At 44.2% G+C, this 13,571-nt stretch overlaps 1 protein-coding gene across 4 annotated transcripts in view; it reads right to left on the reverse strand.

Annotated features, from left to right (window-relative positions):
* Window positions 1–4,861, reverse strand: part of Specc1 (sperm antigen with calponin homology and coiled-coil domains 1) — a 281,079-nt gene extending 276,218 nt beyond the window's left edge. For 2 of the 4 annotated variants that reach the window (XM_052757169.1, XM_052757163.1), the window contains exon 1: window positions 4,736–4,861. The gene's annotated coding sequence lies outside the window, so the exon portion shown is untranslated. Of the gene's footprint in view, window positions 1–4,450; window positions 4,680–4,735 lie in introns of those variants that run through there. The other 2 variants (XM_052757167.1, XM_052757171.1) reach the window with 2 other exon arrangements.
* Window positions 4,862–13,571: the final 8,710 nt, after the last annotated feature.

Here is a 13,571-nt window from a genome sequence, read left to right on the forward strand (position 1 = left end):
TGTCCTGCTTTCCTATTTCTCATACCTAAGCCTATATAAAAATATTTTTAATAAAATATCCAAGGCTAGCCGGGCGGTGGTGGCCCACGCCTTTAATCCCAGCACTCGGGAGGCAGAGACAGGCGGATCTCTGTGAGTTCGAGGCCAGCCTGGACTACCAAGTGAGTTCCAGGAAAGGCGCAAAACTACACAGAGAAACCCTGTCTCGAAAAACCAAAAAAAAAAAAAAAAAAAAAAAAAAAATATCCAAGGCTAGTCCTGAAATTTTTTTTTTTTTTTAGCATCAAAACCATGGATGCTGATTTGGACCTGAGTCTGGGTCTCTAAAATTCAAGAACGCCTCAGGCTGCTGAGGTGCAGTGGGAAGCTCTGCCTCCTTTACCCCCAAATGCTGATGGGGTGAGGAAAGACTCAGGAGCACAGGACAAGTCGTTTCTTATTTTGAGGGCTGGCTCTGGTTATTGAAATTCATTGAACTACACATTGATAGTTTGCATACCTTTATGCTTGCATCTCAATGAGCAGTTGCCACAAAAATACACGGGAACTTAACCATATATAGAGTAGAAAAATATATTTAACTTTCAAGTCTTGAGTCAGATAAAAATGACTCAATAAAAACTCAATCCAGCCAGCTGTGGTGGTGCATGTACTTAATCCCAGTACTTATGGATCTCTGTGAGTTCCATGACAACGTAAGGCACTGCCTCAAGATAAAGCAAAAACAAACCAACAAAACTTCAATCAAACAAAAAGTAGGCGGGGAGAAAAAGGGATGGAGACTAGCAATAAATAAGAATAAACATGAGAAAAAAATAAGATAGTAGAAGTAAGCCCAAAATATCAATAGTCTATAAACATTGGCGGATTACAGCAGAGGCCAATGAGATGGTTCAGTGAGTAAAGGCACCTGCCACTAAATCTGCTGACCTGAGTTACCTCCCTAGGACACACGTGACAGGGGCAGTAACTGCTCTGACTAGGTGTCCTCTGACCTCCACATGAACATCCACATTCACACACACACACACACACGTAGACACACAAAGGAAATAAATATATAAGATAAAAACAAATATGTACACACCATATATATATATATATATATATATATATATATGACAAAAGCTGCCTATTGAAAGGCAGAAATATGCATCTGTCAAGATGGCTATATCAAGAGAAAGGGAAGGGCATGTAGTTAATGGGAATGTAAAATGAACAGACTTTATGGAAAACAGTGTGGTGAAGTCCCAAAAACTTAAAAAAAAAAAATTAGTGTATAAGCTAGTAATGCCAACTTCTATGTGTATTCATTTCCCGAAGGAATTGAAAACAGATTACTGAAGAGAGACATGTGCACCAATGGTCATTTACAGTAGCTAAAATGTCAAAGCAACATGTGTCCCCTGACAAAAGAGATGAACAGATAAACGCTGTGGGGCACACATAAAGGATGGAATATTACTTAGCCTTGAAAAGGAAGGAAACAGTGACAGGCACATGGTACAACATGGAGTCTTTGGGAAATCAAGCTAAAATAAAATAATCCGGTCCCTAAAACCCAGGTATCATATGAAATACCACATGAAGTACCTAAACCCAGTCACAGAGGCAGAAAGAGTGACAATTCTGGGGCTAAGGAAGGGATAATACGCTTTCAGTTTCCGTTTCCGAGATGGGTGGGCTCTAGAGACTGGCTGGGCCACAACATTAACCCTGGCACAGCAGGTGCCTAAGAACAGTACCCACTATGTTAAAGGTCACAAACTACAAAGTGCTATCTTCTCAGTAATACGGGAGACCAGAGACCCCCAAATCTCCCAGCTACAAAATCTTTCAAAAATGTTCTCTCTCTCTCTCTCTCTCTCTCTCTCTCTCTCTCTCTCTCTCTCTCTCTCTCTCTCTCTCAATTAGTTTAAATAAACATGGGGAAGCCCCAATCCAAGAATGCAGACAAAATAAAGGTGTCCTCAGATATTATCAACACAGTTTATCATGACTAGATGAGATTTTAAAACTGTGCTTGAAGGAGAAGGAAAACAGTGCTAAGGAGACCGTCTGTGGCGGAAAACAGGGTGGGGAATGTGGAGAATGACAGGTAGATAGCGTAAGCCTTGCTAAATGCGATGAACACTGACTGACAAGACCAGAGCAGCAGGCATGTCTAACCCAAGGGTTAGGGTGAAAACACAGTGCGCAGGCCATGGGTGAAACCAGACATCTCGGACCTGCTCAGCACAAGAGCCAAACGATGCTTTCAGTCCAAAAGGATCAGAGCTTGAACATAATAAATTCAAGTAAGTAGAGAGAAGCATAAGGTTTAGTAACAGAAATTAGTAACATCGGAAGATAAAAATCAGCAGCATCAATCAATAAATCCAAAACCCAATGCTTTGAAAGGATCGAGGAAAAAAAGAAAAAGCAATCATAAACCTGACCAATAAAAAGGAGGGAAGGTGGGCATGATCAATGTACATGATACACATGTGTGAAAACATAGGAAAGCCATTATTCTGTACAATTAATACATACTAACAAGAGGAAGAACAAGAGAAGCCACAAAGCATTAGTATTAATAAGAAAAAATAATATCGTATTTACATGAGTTTATCTGCTGAAAGTGAATAGGTACCAGGTGCAAACATATATTATCAATAATACTAATGATTTCCTGAGACAAGGGTATTAAAATGACTGCCGCAATAGGCCAGCTGTGAACGATCAATGCTTATGGGCACGAGAGAAAAGGTAGCTGGATGTTGGTATCAGCTTCCTAAAGTACCCAGTGGCAGCCCAGGAGGTCTGCAGGCAAATTCTGCCAGACTTTAAGGAACAGATCATTCTTCTGTTCCAAAGCACAGAAAATGATAGAAAGTTCCCAGCCGGTTCAGTGTGAACAGCACAAGCATAATAACAGGACAGGAAGAATCACCCACAGCACAGCCACTTACCAAACCTTAGGGAAATGTTAGCTTTGGGATCTATCAAACAAACCAAACATGCTTGGTATCTTGTTGTTGTTATTGTTGTGTGTGTGTGTGGGGGGGGTCCGGTGTTTCTGTTTGTCTTCAATTTTTTGTTGTTGTTATTGTTTGTTTTTTTGAGACAGGGTCTTGCCATGTAGCACAGGCTGGCCCCAAACTCATCCGTTTGACTCAGCCTGGAGTGCTGGAATTACAGGCATGAGCCACCATACATAGCTCCAAAAATTCATTTTTAAAGTATTACAGGATTCTAGTGAGAAGATCCAGCAAAATAATAATGTGTTAGCGATTTCTTTAAAGAAGGAAATCTACACGGCCATATCAATACATGCGGTACAAAAGCATGGAGGGGCACCCAATCAGGTATGAACAGAAATACACTTAACATAATAGAGTACACTTTCAGAAAATACGGGGGGGGGGGGGGGGGGGGACACACTTCCCTAAAACCAAACAAGGCAAAAACGTCCTATGGGGCTTCTTAACAAACAATAGTTTTCTACCTCGCACATCCGCAAATCAGGTTAAGAACTAGCATTAAAACTGATGCAGGCTTGAGAGGGGCCACCGTGTTGCCTCTAAAGATGCTCTCTTTGACCAAGTGTGGTGGCTCACTCCTGGAATCCCAGTGCTCAGGAGGTGGAGGGTGGGGAGTCGTTCAAGCCCAGTCTGAGCCACATAGCAATTTCAGGCCAACCAGAACTGCCTAGGGATACACTATCGCGAAAACAAAAATAAAATAACCGCGGTATAGTGGCTCATGTGAGTCCCAGGCCACTCAGAGATAGTTAGCAAGACCCTGTCTCAAAATAACCAATAAAGAAACTTGATGGCTTTGAGTTAATCATGCAAAGCTATTTCCCTTAGACTAGGGAATTGGGATTGACAAGCCTCTGCCCCCACCTTCTATCTCCGTCTTAAACGTTGAAAGAACAGTGTTTGAAACTGGATAACCAAATCTTATGACACCAAAAATTGATCAGAAGGGCTCGGTCGTGACTTCACTCAAAAACACTTTATCTCTCGCCTCCAGCCACCGCAGTTACTAATGGATACCCATGTCAACCAGTCCGACATAATTCATCCGATAGAGGGCAAAGAAGAGCACCTTCATGGGATTTTTTTTTTTTCTCAAAGCGTATACTGCTTATTATATAAACTTGCGTGGTGGCGTATGGTGCTCCCACAAAATCAAACTAAGATATTCAGAGTCAAACTTGTTTTAAAAAAAAAAATAAGCACATAAAACTAATTTTGTTCTAAGGGTATTAAGAAAAAGAGACCGGCACTGTTGCACTCACGCCAGGCTGCATATCGCTGGGACACGCACCAGCATCCACACAATTCCTCGCACTCCCAGGCGTCCTGGAGACCCGCAGCCCAAGCCCTAGGCGATCACCTGGACCGGACCAGGGCGCAGTGGATGCACACTGGGGGGCACCGGAGTCCGGCCGGCGCGCACGCACCTGTCCCGGAGGCGGGGGCTCCCCAGGGGCACAGCCGCCCGAGCCACCTGGCTCCAGTGCCAGGATGCTGCGCCAAAACCGAAGGGAGGGCCGGCCACCTGCGGTCCCCACCTGCAGCGCGATCCCTGCGCTGCGAGCCGCCTGGGTACCCAGGACCGCAGCGCGTCTTCCCAGGGGGGCACCCCGTGTCCCGGTGCCAGGACCCCTGCACCCGCGTCTTGACCGCCAGACCTGAGACAAGGCAGCTCAGGAACAGAGGAGCGGGCGGCCCATACCCAGACTCACCCGCCGTGGTTCACTCGCACCGGACTCCCGCGCCGCCGCAGCCCGCAGCTGCCGCGGCTTTCTGCGCTCACGGATGCTACCGGGGAAGGTCCCAACGATCCCGCCGGCGCCTTCCCGGTGGCCACCTCCAGGGGGCGCCCGCGTGCCAGCGCGAGGCTTCCTGGGAGATGTAGTCCAGGCGCCTCGGTTCTCGGTGAGGGTAGTTTCTTTCCTGCAGCATCCCCTGTGTTCTCGCCGGCTCAACCTCCACAGATGGGTCATCGATGATGGAACATCTCACTGGGAGAGACAGATCCCCTCTCCGCACTTCAGACCGTTGTTCTTAAAGCGGGGAGTAGAGGAGTGCTTCGGACCAACACTATCAGCGTAGTATGGGAGCTAGGTTAAAGTGCAGGGTCTTTATCTCACAGACTGTTGGGTTTTGGTTTGGGACAGTTTTTGCAGAGCTGGGTATGAAAACTAGGGCCTCATACATGCTAGATAAGCGTTCTACCACTGAGCTACTACACTCGCAGCACTATTTGGTTTTATTTATTTATTGTGGTTAAAAAACAACAACAACAACAACTCTGAAGGTGGGATCCAGCAATTTGCTTTTTTACATACAACCCCCCTTTCCTCCCCTCCCTCTCCTTCTCTTCTCCTCTCCTCCTCTCTTTCCCCTCCTCCCCTCTCCCCTCTTCTCTCTCTCTCTCTCTCTCTCTCTCTCTCTCTCTCTCTCTCTCTCTCTCTCTCTCTCTCTCTCTCTCTCTGCAGATACACTGCAAGGACCGTTTATATTCCAGCCCAGACCTCCACCTCACTTTAGCCCTCCTCCCCCCAAATCCCTAGGATATCTCAGAGACCCTGGAATTGAACAAGGTCAAGGATTGTCACTTCCCTCAACCTGTTTCTGCCCTGAGGTGGCATACCTTATGTCCAGGGGCTGAAGAACATCTTCCATATTTATTAACATAAAAGTCATCTAAGACTGTTAAATATGCATGGGCAGATGACAGGACCGTGAGTCATATTTGAGGTAGTGAGAATAAAACCTAGCCAAATCTTTTCAGATGAGGTGGTGAGGGGAAGAGAGGCCCTGGTAATAGAGGTGGAAAATGCCGTTCTAGGAGGGTTTTGTGGGTTGGGTTGGCCGTTGTCAGTGTTTTGCTTTGTTTTTATGGTGGGAGCAACTTCAGCATGTTAAAATATTTATGAAAAGAATACCATTGATGGACAGTCAGAAAAAGCTAATACTGCATGACTCCCCAGCAGACTGTGCATATATAAGAAGGAAAAAGTGAAGCCAGGTGTGGTGGTGTACACCTTTAATCCCAGCACTCAGGAGCAGAGGTAGGCAGATCTCTGTGAATTCAGGCCAGTCTGGTCTATAAAGCGAGTTCCAGAACAACCAAGGCTATTAAAGCCCAGTTGTGGAGTAGAATATTTGTTTAACTATGTAAAGATGTGTTGCATTTGTTTATGTTGCAGAATAATTGTTTTTAACTGTGTAAAGATGGGTTACATTTGTTTAATTATGTAAACGGGTGTTGCTTTTGTTTATCCCGCATTTGTTTAACTGTGTAAAGATGTGTTGCTTGCTCCTTTACCTTGCCTACCAAAGGCACCTGATTGGTCTAATAAAAAGCTAAACAGCCAATAGCTGGGCATAAGAGGGATAAGCAGGGCTGGCGGGCAGAGAGATGGGGGTCCAGCCTGCCAGAGGCCAGACAGACAGACCCTGAGGAAACAGGAAAGCAGGATGGATAGTATGTAGATGAAGTAAACCTGCCTCAGGGCAGCACATAGATTAATAGAAATGGGTTAATTTAAGTTGGGGGGGAGCTAGCTAGAAACAAGCCTAAACTAAGGCCAAGCATTAATAATTTTTAAAAAAGCCTCTGTATCATAATTTAGGGGCTGGCAGTCCAAGAAAGCACACTATAAAACCCTGGGTTGGATGGCAGCAGCCCCTGTGCTGTAAGACGAGGGAATCACAAAGGAAGGGAGATGATGGTTTCCTTTAGTAGAGGGGAGACAGTCAAAGGGGTTTTCTCTGGAAAAGAGGAGAGGATGTTATCTGTGAGAATGGTGTGTGTGTGTGTGTGTGTGTGTGTGTGTGTGTGTGTGTGTGTGTGTGAGAGAGAGAGAGAGAGAGAGAGAGAGAGAGAGAGAGAGAGAGAGAGAGAGAGATGCTGTAGAAAAAAAAAAAAGAAAAAACAAGCCAGAAAGGAATCCCTGGTAACACGGAATGTTGACAGTTCTCAGATCAGGCAGGGTGAATGGAGGGTGCTCTGGACTGGATGACTCTAAGCTACCCAGTCCATGGTACTTTTCTTATACAGCAACCAGACAGACAGTGAGATGGGTGATAAGCATGGAGTCGAGTTAGGTCCACCATGTACACTCTGTGAGTCCTCACACTTTCATGACAGGTGCCTCACACCCGAGCCATCTTTCCAATGCCTGCTTGCTTCTTATTAATTGAAGACAGCGATTACAGTAGTTGCCACTGCACATCTCTGTAGTGGGTAGCTGTTCTAGCTATGACCTTGAAGCACCACCCCTAGTGATGCTACCCCTAGGCAGCAGTACCATGGACTGGGTAGCTTAGACACTGGAGAGGGATTCTCAAGGGCCTCCAGGTGTTTAAGATCAAGGCTGACTTGGTATCTGTTGAAAGTTCCCTTTCTGATTAATTGGTAGTAACTTTTTGCTGGAGTTAGTTCTCTCCCTCCACGACGTGGCTCTCTGGGATCAAACTCAGGTCTTCAGGCATGGTAGCAAGCACATTTACACAGTAAGCGGTCTCCCTGGCTTTTGTTTTTACTTTTCAACAGGTTCTCACTGTATAGTTCTGACTGGCCTGGGGCTCCCTATGTAGACCAGGCTGACCTGGAACTACCTTTGCCTCCTGAGTGCTGGGAGTAAAGGTGTGTACCACAAGCCTGGCTCTAGGAGAGTCTAAAGCACACACACACACACACACACACACACACACACACACACACACACACACGGGAAGGGTGGCACACACCTGTTCTAATATGAAAGGAGAATGAAAGCCACTTGTTTTTTGTTTTGGTTTGTTTCTTTGTATGACAGAAGTATGCCATTGACTCTAGAACTAACCACCACCAGACAGTCAAAAAGAAAGTCATTGCTCATTCCACATTTGAATACCATTTTGAAAGTTATAAACAAAATACCAGCAACTGAATCAAGCAGCAGTATTTGAAAAGAGCTAGAGCATAGGTCAGTTTATTCTAGGAATGAATTGGATTTTTTTTATTAGGAATTAGTTGTAATTGGTACTCATTATTTTAGCATCAAAAAATCCCTTGTCAACTGGGTGGTGGTGGCGGCGCACGCTTTTAATCGCAGCATTTGGGAGGCAGAGCCAGATGGATCTCTGTGAGTTCGAGGCCAGACTGGTCTACAGAGTGAGATCCAGGACAGGCACCAAAACTACACAGAGAAACCCTGTCTTGAAAAAAAAAAAAAAAAAAAAAAAGAGCCGGGCAGTGGTGGCGCACACCTTTAATCCCAGCACTCGGGAGGCAGAGCCAGGCGGATCTCTGTGAGTTCAAGGCCAGCCTGGGCTACCAAGTGAGTTCCAGGAAAAGGCGCAAAGCTACACAGAGAAACCCTGTCTTGAAAAAACCAAAAAAAAAAAAAAAGAAAGAAAGAAAGAAAGAAAGAAAAAGAAAAAGAAAGAGAGAGAGAGAGAGAGAAAGAAAGAAAAGAAAAGAAAATCCCTGTCTTGGAGTACACAGAGACTGAAAATGGCCAGAGTGTGTCTTCTCAACCCCATCCTGGGGAGTGTGGTGAGTGTTTTGGTCCTAGGGCTTAGTGTTTTTATGAATAAAGGAGAGAGAGAGAGAGAGAGAGAGAGAGAGAGAGAGAGAGAGAGAGAGAATATGAGTGTGTGTGTGTGTGTGTGTGTGTGTGTGTGTGTGTGTACACATGGGGTGAATCCAAGGGCTGTGCATATTAGGCAAGTGCTCTTTCATTGAGCTATATCCCAAGTCCTGGATTTTTTGAGATACAGTCTCACAATGTAGCTAAAACTGACTTCAAACTCCTAATCCTCCTGCCTCAGCTTCCTGAATACTGGAGTTTCAGATGACTGCCACTGTAAATGTCTTGGTCTTCATTTATTGTTTGTTTACTTATTAGAAGATTTAATTTTAGTTGATTTGTTGACCAAGTCTTGCTGTGTAGCCTTGACTGGCCTGGACTGCTGTGGAATAATCCTTCTGTATACTGTGTGAATATATGATTGGTTTAATAAACAAGCTGACTGGCCAATAGCTGAACAGGATAAAATCAGGTGGGAAAGTCTGAGAATGATGGGATGAGGAAGGATGGAGTCACAGGAGTCTCCAGCCAGATGCAGAGGGAGCAGGAGATGAACATGCCATTGCTGATAAAGATAATGCCACATGGCAGAGGAATATGGGTTAACTTAAAATGTAAGAGCTAGTTAATAATAAGCCTGAGCTATCAGTCATGCACTGACAGTTAATATAAGCCTCTGTGTGGTAATTTGGAAATGGCTCCTGGGAGGGAAAACTCCCCTACACTGAACTTTATTATGGAGAGGAGGCTGGCCTCAAACTTGTGGTGATCCTCCTGCCTCTGTGTAAGTGTTACAGCTCTGAGGGGAAAGGCTTCCCCAATGAAAGTGTTACAGCTCTGAAGGGAAAGGTATCCTGGCAGTTGAGAGCCAAGGAATACCACAAAGTCACACCATACAACAAACCTCACACAAGGGATTTATTGAGAGGCAAAAACCCAGGATGATGGCTGTCTCTGCTTGGGCAAGAAGCAACAGAGAACCAAGCAGAAGACAGGGATTATATATAGAGGGTTTCTTGGGGGGGGTGACACTTTCCAGGGTGGGGACTAGTGGGTTTTCAAGTCCTGAACCTGGGCTTTTTACTCTAGAGAGTGGAGGTTGGCTGCCTGTGTCTGGTTAGGTGGGTCCCATTGTTAGGGCTTTAGGGTGTTCAGTGGGCAGAGCCTGGCAGTTGTAGGTCATCAGGGGAGGGGCCTGGATGCTCTTGCTCCTTAAGGGACTTATACTTTGCCTTCTGAGTGCTAGGGTTTCAGGCATGTGCCTCCATGCACAGCCTTAGTCTTCATTTTTTAATTCTCGCTGTCAACAACTGTCTTCCAAAGTATGACACTGTTGGGGACCCTGCAAGCATCATGGCAGACAAGGAAATGATCCACGAGAGGTAAAGAATGAAACTTCAGATCTGCCAAGCAGATATCTATGAGTTCAAAGCCAGCCTGGTCTACAGAGCGAGATCCAGGACAGGCACCAAAACTACACAGAGAAACTTTGTCTCAAAAAACCAAAAATAGCCGGGCGGTGGTGGCTCACGCCTTTAATCCCAGCACTCGGGAGGCAGAGGCAGGCGGATCTCTGTGAGTTCGAGGCCAGCCTGGTCTACAGAGTGAGTTCCAGGAAAGGCGCAAAACTACACAGAGAAACCCTGTCTCGAAAAACCAAAAAAAAAAAAAAAAAAAAAAAACCAAAAATAAACTAACTAACTAACTAAATAAATAAATAAATAAGAAATACCCCCCCCTCCCAAAAAAAAGAAAGAAAAAGAAATATCCCCATTCAAAGGAAAGGGCTCTGTGCAGTCATCTAGTGCCCCCAAATCAAGAAATGAGCAGTAATAAAAGCACAACCGGGACCAGCAAGATGGCTCAGCAATAAAAGCACACAACAACAATAACAACAACAATAATAATATTTAAAGGTGGGCTGGAGAGATGGCTCAGTGGTTAAGAGCACTGGCTGTTCTTCCAGAGGACCTGAGTTCAATTCCCAGCAACCACATGATGGCTCACAACCATCCGTAATGAGATCTGGTGCCCTCTTCTGGCCTGCAGGTGTATATGCAGACAGAACACTGTATACATAATAAATAAATAAATCTTAAAAAAAACCCAATACACATTAAAAAAATAATAATATTTAAAGGCACTACAGTATTGCGGCTGGTGACAAAGATGTGCAGGAGTTGCTGCAAGCATGTGGTAGTTCCTACCTCTTCTAGGGGCTGCAGCAGGGGAACCATCCCTCTCTTCACACTTCCGGTGCCCTAAGCGGTAATATCTGCCTTGTCAAACGGTGTGCCACCCACAAGTTTGGAATGCACGATGCAAAGGCAAAGCAAATTCTCAGTCTTGACTCATTTTGCTAGACAGGCACCCAGCGCCAGTGGCGAGGACCCTTGCCACTTTGCTTGCGCTGAGAGGCCCTGTGGGAGGTCCTTCCTTTGGCCTATTTGATGAGGCTGCGCTATCACTGTAACAAGTACCTGAGATAATCAACTTACACAGAAAAACGGTGATATTGTCTCACTGCTTTGGGGGTTTCTGTCCATGAGCTGTTGGCCTCTCTGCTTAGGTCCGAATGGAACGGCAAAACTGCTCACCTAAGGTCCAGAAAGCAAAAGAAAAGAGGAACAGTGTAAGATTTCTCCTTCTACAAGCATTCCCTCAATGACCTGAATGTTTTCCATAGGCTCCACCCCTCAAAGGTTCAGCCCCTTCCAAAAGTGCCAAGCTGTGGACCAAGCATGTAATGCAGGTACCTGAGGACACTTAAGACTAAATATCACAGAGCTGGAGAAATGGTTCGGCAAGTAAGAACACTGGCTGCTCTTCCAAAGGACCTGCGTTCAATTCCTAGCACCCACATGGCAGCTCACACCTGTCTGTAACTACAGTTCCAGAGGATCTGACACCCTCACACAGACATACATGCAGGCAAAACACCAATGCATGTAAGATAAAAATAGATAAATCATTAAAAGAATTTTTAAAAAGACTAAATACTGCTTTTGAAGCCTGAACAAATGGCTCTCGTGCCATTCAAATAAATTCTTTTTATGTTTAAGAGAGCCAGAGATTATACCTGTTGATACCAACCAAAAACACTTGGTGAGTGTACCAGGGCTCTCATGCACAATAGAAATTGAAAGCCTTCTCTAACCAGTGGTAAATTGTTTAATTCCTGTATAACATAGCTGTCCTGATTAGTTTTATGTCAACTTGACATAAACTAGAGTCATTTTAATGGAGATTAGCCTACAGGCAAATCTATGGTGCATTTCCTTGATTAATGATTGATGTGGGTGTGTATGTATGTATGTATGTGTGAATGTATATATGTATGTATGTATGTATGTATATATGTGTGTATATGTATATATACACACTGAAGACCACATTAAGCTCTCTAGGGAAGAACTTCTGTCCACAATGGGAATGAACTAAAACCTCAGAATAGTAATAGTAATAAAATAGTATTGCAATTCAATTCAAAAATAAAATTTAAAGATGGCTCAAAATTTATCTGTTTGTAAAACATATATATAATACATACATACATACATACGTACATACAACCATAAATACACTCTCATTGTGATCATTAGTTTTTAAAAGGAAGCTGGGTATGGTGGCATACATCTGTACTCCTAACATTCTAGAGAGGCTAAGGCAGGAAGATTACTGTGAGTTCAAGGTCAGCCTGGTCTACAGTGTAAGACTCTGTCTCAAAGCACAAACAAATAAAACACCAAGAACAACAAAGAGCACAAACAGACGCCCCCCCATTCCCCATCCCACCCTCTCAAATGTCAAGTCCCCCAGGTCAGATTTAGATCCAGGACTTTGCTGCCACCTAGGGGACTTGTCTAATAATGACCCATTTGCAAAATTCAGAGTCCCCATGGCTAGAGGCTTTTAATTAAATAAAGCAAAATTCCTTGGAGTTTTGAGCAAGAACTTTTACACATACCTTCTGACAGGAACTAATAATAAAAATGGGCACATTTTAAGAAGTGATTAAATAACGAGCTCTCTCTGAGACATCATGTACCTGTTAGGAGTCTGAGAACACTGAAGACCACACTAGCCATTAGTCCCCAGGAGAGAATCTCTGTTAATAGGGGATTATCTAGAACCTCAGAGAACAGACACAGTTTAATTTTTTATTTTATAAACTTCATTATTTAAAAAAAAAACTAGCCGGGCGGTGGTGGCGCACGCCTTTAATCCCATCACTCGGGAGGCAGAGGCAGGCGGATCACTTTAAGTTCGAGGCCAGCCTGGTCTACAAAGTGAGTTCCAGGAAAGGCGCAAAACTACAGAGAAACCCTGTCTCAAAAAACAAAAAACAAAAGACAAAAAACAAAAAACAAACAAAAAAAAAAACTATCAAATAGGGCTGGGCAGGCAGATCTCTATGAATTCTAGGACAGCCAAGGCTACATAGTAAGACTCTCTTTCTCCCCCCGCACCCCGCACCCCCGCAACACACACACAAACACACAAAAAAATAAAAAATAAAAAAAACAAATCCTACACTCAAAAGGAAACAAAACCTGCAAATAACTAAAAACATCACACCCCAGATTAAGCAGACCCAAGGTCTATGCATCTCACTGCCCTTCTATGCACTTAGGGCTGGCATTCAGAACAGGAGCTGTGTCCACTACCTGCATTCAGTCCTTCCTCATGCCCGTATACTAACCTCTTTGTTCCTGTTCTCTTTTCTTCGTGTTCGACGGCACCCACATGTACATTTGTCCTCGTACATTATTGGTTAGATTCAACACCCTAGAAAGAACATGAGGTTTCTTTCTTTCTCCAATTGTGAGATCTCATTTAATGCTACACATTCTAAGTCTACCCATTTTCCTACAAACTTTTTAACTTCGTTTTCTTCACAACTGAACAGTATTCCTATATATATTGTATTTACGTCCTAATATATACTATATATTCATTTACAGTCATCTGTTGATGGACAACTAGGTTGATTCTG

The sequence above is a fragment of the Peromyscus californicus genome, unplaced genomic scaffold (genome assembly GCF_007827085.1).
Source record: "Peromyscus californicus insignis strain IS unplaced genomic scaffold, ASM782708v3 Scaffold_3__1_contigs__length_106647218, whole genome shotgun sequence".
Taxonomy (NCBI): Eukaryota; Metazoa; Chordata; class Mammalia; order Rodentia; family Cricetidae; genus Peromyscus; species Peromyscus californicus.